Genomic DNA, 9,951 nt, shown 5'->3' on the forward strand with positions numbered 1-9,951 from the left:
GAAGGACTAAAGGAATGGTTGAAATTATCTAATAGCATAGATAGCCAATAGCATTCAGCTCATGAAAGTCTCAAGCCTATAGAACTGATTTCCTCTGTACCTGATCTAATTGTGTGGGGGTTTTGTTGTTGACTTTTTTGGCTTTTTTAGCATTACAGCTTCTTTGTGGACAGAATCTTTCAACAACCAGAGCTATTGCAGTGCTCGGGTATTTAGATTCCCTTGCTCATACAGGCAGGTATGGGCATTTGGATTAGCAGCTCACATATGCAGGGAACAAAAGGATTTCTAGGTTTTACCATGACAAATAAAAATTAGGATTATTTCACCTGCAAGTCTGCAGTTCTACCTGAAACATCTTGTTTTATAATATCTTTTCATTTTCTAATCCTTAATTTCTATTATTATACCATGTAAACTGTTATATGTTTTCCTATCTTGATTCAAGATTTCAAGGAGTTCCCTTGAATTAAACATCTACTTTGAAATGTATTTTGCACGGGGCTATTACCATGCAAGATATTTTTTTCTACACTATTTTCATCTTCCAAAGCTTAATAATTTTAAAGAAAGCACTAAGATGCCCAGATGGATGTAGTGAGCAATGAGCAGAACCAAAAGAGGGTTTGTTAAAGAGAAAAGAGACTTTTAGGTGAAAAGCAGAGAGCAAGAGCTCTGGAGTTTATTCTGAGCACTACTACAAACTTCTCATAGCTGAACACATCCCTAAAACCTGTGCTTCCTCAGTTTCCCCACAGACAGCTCTTTTCTAGCCACAGGGTAAAGCTTCTTCAGGGGACAGGTGGCAGTTACTGATCCATGGAAAACACAACACCCTGACCTACGGAATATCTGTGTGGTATTCCTGAGCAGAGGACTGGAACAGCATTGTCTTCAGCCTTCATCAGACAGAATTAGCTATACCATATGAGGATATATAGATCAAACTTGAGAGGACTTAACAGGAGCCTTCACATTATTTAAAATACAATTTTAAAAATAAATGGTTTATGGTCTTTGTATAATTCATTCATCATCTTCTGACATTTGGGGGGAAGGTGGATGTTCAAATGCTTTGAGTTTATTTTTCAAAATCTTTTTTTTGCGTCTGGCAACTTTTTTCACAAACTTCTGCCTTCTTACCAAGGGAGCACATTTCATGTTCCTAAGCATATCTGTCTTTCAGGCAGCAGCTGCTGAGGTGAGCAGAGATGCAGAGACCCAACATCTCAAAGTGTGAGGTGAACTGAACCTAAGGGATCCTTCCCCGTGACCTTCGTTCTGCTGCTGATTACAGCTGTTCACTGGTTTGGTGGACTTACCAGTTAATGATAGGAGTATTCTTTCAGAAGTAATTCACTGTCAAGGTTACTGAAGAAATAATGTGCAGGACCTTCCCATTTCAAGGCAAAACACAGAGAAAGCTACCACTGATTAAGACAGCAGAGTTTTGAGAACTTAAGAACTGCTGTGTTTGCTCCAGTATTCTGCTTTCAGCTCAGTTAGCAATGCATATGGAAGAATCCACCATAATGGAAACATAATAGCATTATTTTCCAAGAAGGTGAATGGGAAACTAAGCAGAACACAATGAATGCTTATTTTGATTTATATCTCTCTTACTTGTTACTGTGTTGGCAACACTTACGATTTTTCACAAGTCTCCTATTACTTGGTATTTCTTCTCATCTAACCACTCCTGCAGCTGTATTATTATATTTTAAAAATCTCATTTTCTCTTTCTAAATTATGTTTCTAACATTCAGTAATTACAAGAAAACACTGCATGTTCCAAGCCAAAAGTTTCAGAATACAAAGGGAAACGAAAAGAAAAAAAAATGCATTGTTTTTTAAAAAATGTTTTGAACCAATATAATTGGGCTTTTTATCAAAAATGCAGTGGTCATTTTTCTGGAATATTCCTGTAAGTAATGGCTCTAAAGCTACAATCCCAACAGAACTTTCATCCCTTCTCTTTCTAACATGTTTGTGTCCAGCCTCTCTGCTGTTATCAAGCTCTATTACTCCTGTCTAATAGCAGCATCAGAAGTGCAAATTTGCTATAAAAATCCAAGGCACAAACCATTACATTGATAAAAAAAATAAATAAATTATTCAGAAGAAGAGGAGAATACTCTCAAATAAAAGTGTAACCTGAACAACCTAAATGACATGTTATTGTGTCAAGTTCCTTTGTTCATTTCTTTTGTCTAAACTGACTGAGAGTTTGATCTTGCTTTCTCTGAATTCAAAACAAAACTTCCATTTTTTTTCTTTGAGAAAGCACAGAAATATCTTCTGAAACACAATGATATCCTCTGCTGAAAAAAAGTCAGATTTATCACTTCCTTGGCTCATGTAATAAGCAGAAACAAAATGGTAAGAAAAAAATTAAATAGAGTTTTAACAACCAATTAACTTATAAACTGTGGTGTACAAACAATAAAATGGGAGTCAAACCCTCTCCAACTGAATAAAAACTTCTTGACTCTTGTTACTCTTTGAACTATCCACGCAGTAATTTAGAAGACAGTGCAAACTCACAGACTGAAAAGAATAGAGGGCAAATCAGGGCTAATTCAGGGATTCAGATCCAATGTTGATATATTTGCACATGCTACAACCCAAATAGGAGGGTTTTCTTCAATGTCATCTTATTATTCTGCAAGGCAGGAAAACAGACAGTTCAATCACAAAATCATAATGCTTAAGCAGCATGAAATCATAAAGCTAGCAACAAAACAGGTGAAGCATGCTACATTTATGATTCATATGCTTCCTTTCACCCTAGCACAGCACTGGTTTGCTCACAGCCCTAAATGGCCAGTCCCTGCTGCTCTCCCCAGCACAAGAGGAGTGAGCAGTATTGTCCTTTTGGGGGTACTTACTGTGCTGCACTCCATCAGACAAAAATAATGCACATGAATACTTTAACTGTTTAGCCAACTGTACATAGAGGTAACAAGACACTCAAAATAGGATTGTTGTTTAGACACCTATATAAAGCTGAATGCATACAAATAATCTTTACTGTCATATTTTAGATCCATTGAGATTGGTATACAGCTACAATGCAGTTGGGTGGGTTTACTTTGCTACAGACATCCAAATTCCCCTAAAAATGGACATGAACCAATATGAAAAATTATTTGCAAAATTATATCTATAAAAGAAAGTCTGAAAGAAAGTCTAAAGAAAGTTTGTCTTTGCTTATTTAGTGTTCTCATAGTTTCTTCAAACTGTGATTTTGAGATCATTAGCATTGATATTCTCAAGCACATGAAGCAAGTACAGCTTGAAAGAGGTGTCTCCTTGAGATGTGTGTAAAAATCCAGAGCAGAAACAATTTAGAGAAAACTCTCAACTCTATCTCATGCCTCCACAAGGTGACATACATGACAAAATAAACTGGGACATTTCCTCTCTGTGATAAGGCTGGATTGAACACAGAGATGAGGAGGAAATGGAAAGGACAGCTCAGATCACCTCAGGGGGGCTGGAGACTTCTTCAGCCTCTGCAGCAGGTGGGTAAAGAATTGACCTGCAGAATTCAATCCACCTGTTATTACCCCACATCTTCCTGATACAAGCCAATCTCTAGCAAAAGGATTATATTTTCTGGCGTGACTAAATAATCTAAAAGAAGTGAACTAGGCTCCCAACTGCCTTTTTATAAATTTCAGCCATGTCTCATACACTGGCATTTGTTCATTACAAGGTAAATACACCTGCTATACTGCCATCTGTTGTCAATCAATAATCCACAGCATCAACAAAATTTCTACATTGTTTTCAAGATAACATCGTTGCTCTCAAAAATTATTTGAACCAGCTTGTCGTATATAATGTGAATATAGTAAAGATGTCTTTTTCAAGATGTATTTACAATATTCTTTAGCATATGAAACTTGTTGCAGTCAAAAAGAAAAGTTAATGATACAGGAACTAATGCATATCATTTTCTGAATGCTAATTCTGAGACATCTTTTAGTATTTTCTACCTCAATCAAAAATTCTTCCATTTCTCATTTTAGCCAGAAGACAGAGTCACTGTTTCCTTATGAGGATCCTCCCCACACACACTATCCTGCCATGTTCCTAGAACTATGGTAGCTTTCAACCACCTAAATGTTAATAACCACAATAGAAATTGCAAGTTATTCGGAATTTTGAGGCCCTGATTCCACACAGGATCTTACCATTGCCTTAGGTGAAACTCCACTTCAGCAGCTTATGATAAATCTTTCTAGAATATATCAGGGGTGATATATATACTTCTGTCATCTTAGTATCTCTCCAGCCACAACCTTTAGCTCAGTGAAATTTCCACAAAAGTAGAGGCAGCCTTCACAAAGAGAGTTTACTGATCCCTCTTTCTGAGAGGGGATTTTACCTCTGCTCATCAGGGAACTGCAGCTCTGGAATAAGAGCTTGCTACTAAGCTAAATCTAGTGCAAATTAATAACCAAGAGTGCAGCACACAAGAAGCAGTGTTAGGAAAAGCAGATAACTCATGGTCCCGTGTTCTTCACATGCAGGTGTCCCCAGGAAATGAGCAGGTTCCTGTCACACAGCTTGAAAATACAACTCAAGATCAACATGAGCTATAATTAATTCATCAATTAACAACATACCACTGCACTTACTGAAATGGCTGCACAGGAGTAAAATCCTGGCTCACAAACTACAGATATCACGAAAAGACAAGCAGAAGGCAAACGAAACACAGATTACAAGTAGCTGAACTCCTGGAGTTCTGCGAGTACTCACCACAGTGACCAAAACCTTCTGTTTGAAAAGGCTTAACATGAAAATCAATTTGTCAACCATCCCACTAAATCTGAATTCCACAACACTGTAAGGAGATTACAGGTGTTTTAAAATTCATTTTAGTTACATATTTAATTTGCAATCACAAGCAAGTGTTTCAGCAGTCATACGTTATGTGGCTACACCTGTAGTGACATAACAAAAACTGCTGATTTGGGGCCCTGTCTGGCACTGACAAAATAGAGAATCTAAAAAATCAGGGTTACCCTTAACAGCTGGATTAGCTGCAAAGGTGTATTCTAGGGGTTTTTTCTTGCTTTAAAGCAAAGAAAGCAAAAACCCACTCAGAATTCAAACAAATGTGTCAGTGAGCACTCGAGAATTCATCAACACAGATACCCAAGTTGTCTGTAAGAGGAAAACATTTTGCAGGTACCCTGTGAATTAGTCTGATCCCTGGTAAATTACAAAAGGTTTATTTTTTCCAAGGGGAAAACTACTATATTTCATTTCCACAAAATTTTAATTGAGACAGGTTTGCAGAGCATTTTTGCATAAGACACAAATTCCTACATCTGAATACATTCTGCTCTTTCATTTTTTTTTCTTAAAAAAACAATACAAACTTACATACACAACAAAATGTCTTTTCTCAATGATCAGACATTTCTTTATAAAGTTTTCACTGCTACCTAACAGGTACAAGTTTCATGCACAAAACATCAATAATTTAGCTTCTGAAACTTTGTGTTACTTCCCATGAAAGACATCCACACACATTTAGAGTTCAAAAGGTTTAAAATGTTTCTGCAGCATTACCAAGGGTCATGATGGTAACAGCAGACAAGGTAGGGAGACTGCACTGCTATTAATTATTACTTATAGTACATAGTGTTTAATTAATTGAGCAATAAAAGGTATTGCTATGATTTATCAGAGTATTAAAATCTCATTCACTGGATTCTTTTTCTTTTTTCTTTTTCTTTTTCTTATTTTTTTTTGCTACTGAACTACTGAATTTAGTATTATAAAGCAAGGATTATACCTTTTCAGTTTAATTAGGTAATCCAGTTTTGGAGCAAGTTAAATGGAATTCTTCTGAATATTAGTAAGAAGAAAATAGAAGTTGTATTATCATTAGAAAAACAAAAATCTAGGGTAGATATTTTTTAAATATATCCTTCATCTTAAATGTATGCAACTGCAGAACTGCACAAAAAAACCCGAAACAAACAAAAAAACAAACAAACAAACAAAAAAGAAAATAATGAAAATATTGTTTAGGAAGTCCAGCATTTGGGAAACTCAAAAAAAACCTGGAAAAATGACAAAAAAATGTGAAATCCAACTGTAACAAAAGGAAAACAACTGGTAACCAGACAGGGTTTTATCATCATTCTTTTTTATAGTTTATGAAGAAGTATTAACTGACAACAATATTGCATTTCAGTGTCAAAAATCAAGCTTATTTCTGCTTCATCACCACTCTTTTAGAGATTTTTTTCAGAAATAAGCCATCTCTATTAAAAAGGGAAAATGTAACTAATATCAGGCAAACTTTTAGATAGAAATATTCTCAATATATTTCTACAAAAAAATTCCTGAATTATTTTCAATTTCCCATCATTAATACTGGTTTTGGGACTACTTCTTTTGTGCTAAAAGTGCAGAAGCAGCCAGTATGGTACCAAGATGTAAAGACCTGAATTACTGAGCTCAGCACTCTTGCCTGCATGTATAAAGCTCACAAATACATTATGTGCAAGAAAAACAATGTATTATTGCATAACATTCTTAATTGCATCTCTCCCGGCAGGACTCCATCCAAACACGGCGTGTTGTATCTCTATAAAAAATATTTTGTAGAAGGACTTTGGAAAAGCAGAGAGTTAGTAAACAGATAACCATTGCACATATAGTTACAATGCATTATGTATTTAATAACCTAAATTTTTCAGTTGACAGTGCAGATTTTTAGTGAACCTGAATGGACAGAAACTCCACATGCTTATATGGAGTGCTATCTTTACCTGCTCTTATAAAGATAACCTATTAGCCCAAATGGCAGATACTATTTCCATGCTCACAAATACTGCCTAAGTATTTCTTCACTTAAAGGCATATTTAGAGTTCATTTCTTTCCAGATTTGAATTTATATAAACGTTGGAGAAGATGAAAGTTTTCTGAACTACATTTCCAGGGGAAGTGGGTGAGTTTGTTCTCCAAAAGCACATTATCAGCCTGGAGGAGAGAAACAAAGGAACATGGTATGTGAATGGCTTCCCAAGAGTGCTGTGGGACAGCATCTCTCATTCTAATAGTTTGCTGACAGTCTTTGCTATTTAGGTTTATGCTATTTAGAACATTTATGCATGTGAAGAAAGAAAAAAAAAATCTGAATTTTACAGGTAAAGTAGATTCTTGGGACTTATGTGCAAAATCAGTGAGAAATTTTTCTATCCCCTATCTTCCAGAAAAACTGTGAAGCTTTCCTTTAATTTCCATGACAGCAGTTGGGAAATAGCCCTTGTTCAATACTACAGGGGGATCTCCTCTGTTTTCCTGTCATTGCTTTCTTCATTACTAGAACCAGGCAAGGGCAATCCCAACAGCACATCTGCTGTGAATCTCTGACTGTTGTGAAGAGTTCCTTCAAATGCCACATTATCACATCCTGTTTAAGTTGGTTTCCCTTTGAAAACTCCAGCTTGGGCAGAAGGGAAAGCAAAATAGGTGGTGAAGAGGAGACCAGAGAGGAGATGCTGATGCCTGGATTTGTGTTTTTCCTCCCAAAGTTCCTACTCAGTGGAAGCCTTTCCATGGTACTGTCTAATTATTCACCTGCTGTCTTTAATACAAGATGTTATTGCAGCATTTCATATGGAAAGAGAGACTAGAAAAGCATCTGATATTATCTCAGTTACTGTGGGAAAAGTCCTCACTCTGACAGTGCTGATCTAGAACAAGGAATGTCAGCCTTGTTAAGAATCCTAAAAAGAAGTCACTGCATCCTTGTAGGCAGAGCCCAAGCTCACTCGTGCCAGCAGCAGTCCTGCAGGAATAAAGCCACCAGGAGCTGGTCAGTATAAAGCTGCTCAGTGCTCCATGCCCAGGCTGGCAGTGCCAGGGCTCCAGCCACGCTGCCCCAGCCCAGGGCACAGATGTGGGAACACATCTGGGAAAGGGAAAACTGCCTGGCAGTGAGGGGAGGGGGCAGGAAAGGCAGGATGGAGGGAAGAGTGAAAACAAGAGCAGCCCTGAGAGCACCGAACCTGGAGGAGCCCCTGGCTGGGGCTGGGGTGGGCACAGGAGTTTGGGAGGAGTGATGCTGAGCCTATGAAGGAGAGGAGGGGAGCAGAGGCAGGTGTTATTTTTATTTTCTCTGTGTTTCTCACCATTCAAATCTGTTTCATTTGGCAATAAATTAAATAAATTTTCCCCAAGTCAGGCCTGATCTGCCCAGGACAGTGACAGGTAAGAGATCTCCCAGTCCTTGCCATGACCCCCAAGGCTGGCTGCAGGACAAGGTCAGCCCTGCACATCCCCAGGCTGATGAACAACACCCCTGACTGCCAGCTAAGGGGAGAATAGAACAAAAAAAGGGGGAAAGGTAAAGCTGGTAAATATAAAGAAGAGGGAATACTAGATTTATTTGAAATCTTATCTCTACCTGGGCTATTCTTGACTCTTAAGTTCTGCAGTCAGTCCCTGATATATTTGGATATTTTGATCACACATCCATACTGCCAATATTTATTTCAGTGACACATTTGGGCCTCTGTACTCACTTAGTTCTATTCTCAGCACACGACCAGAACCCTAAATATAGTCCCAGTCTGTCTGTGGGTATCATGCTGTGCAGCTACAACAAGCATGCTCTACTGCAGTAACCCTTTCTTCTACCCTTGAATTGAGTAAGCACTTGGAAGGATCTGTATCTAAAAATGTTCCATTTCTTTTATTGTGTCAAATCCTGGTTTTATCTATTTGTAGTGAAAGATGTGAAACTGTATAAACTGGCTATAAATAAAGAAACATGCTTTCTAATAAACCTTGTATTAATCTGACAGGGTTTATATAAAAACAACCAAAAAAAGAAACTAATAAAATACTTCAAAATTATATTTTCAGGAGATATATGCTGAATAACCTTATGACACCTCCTGTCTTCTACACAATTACCATTCCCACTAAATTTTTTCAGAATCACACAGCTAGATACAAACTCTATAAATGCTATCTTTAATGCTAGGCCCACCATCCAGCCCAACATATGGAGAAGTGATGGGGTTTTTTTCTGGTTTTCCCCCTTCCCCATTGAGTTCACACTTTTACATCTCCTTTCCTTAGGTAACCATAAAATCCTACCAAGAATGCAGAGTTAGATTTTTGTCCATTAGTAACGACACTCGTGGCTACTGAGGAGCACCAGGCTCACCCTTACACCCTCGGTTTGTGTAGCAGTTGTGATATTGATCCAACAGCCCACAAAACACAGCTCTCAATGGTTACCAGAACTGAGCAAAACACGTGCATTCTGGAATTATTAGCACTATCACAGCGAGATTAATTTCCTTTTGATGTTCTTCTATCAGGAGCTCTACTTTGATTCATTGATGTCACAGAACAAATTAGTGCAGTACATAGCCAACAGTCTGATATTAAAATCGGACATTATTCTGCTGCTGATACCAAACAATAAAGTAGCAGATGGCTTTTTTTTTTTTTCTTTTATGTCAGAGTAAAGGGCTGTACAAACCAAAATTATTTCTTTTTCTGGAAATTGTTCTTGTTGGTTTCATACATGGGTCAAAATCTTCACTGTCTGAAAGGACTACTTGTATGATCAAAGGTCAAACCTTCAGAGGCATAGAGAAGACAAGAGGGTTCATAAGCTTCTGTGTTTTTGCTCTTTAGCTTTAAAGTGGCAACAAACCATAGTATCTGGTGAAGAAACAAACACTGACCAAATTGTGTTTAATTTTGGACAAAATATTTGCCAAACATTTGATTTTAATAACATTCTTTTATACACAAGAATTACTTATGCCACGTGCTAAACTTGCCTGAAAGAAATTATTTCTTCATGGTTAATTGAAAGCAAAGGTATTTACTCTGGCATCAAACCTGGATTTGTAAGTGCAAGCACAACTACTGCAATGTTCTTCCTTTCTACACTC

This window comes from Taeniopygia guttata, chromosome 11, assembly GCF_048771995.1.
Source record: "Taeniopygia guttata chromosome 11, bTaeGut7.mat, whole genome shotgun sequence".
NCBI lineage: Eukaryota > Metazoa > Chordata > Aves > Passeriformes > Estrildidae > Taeniopygia > Taeniopygia guttata.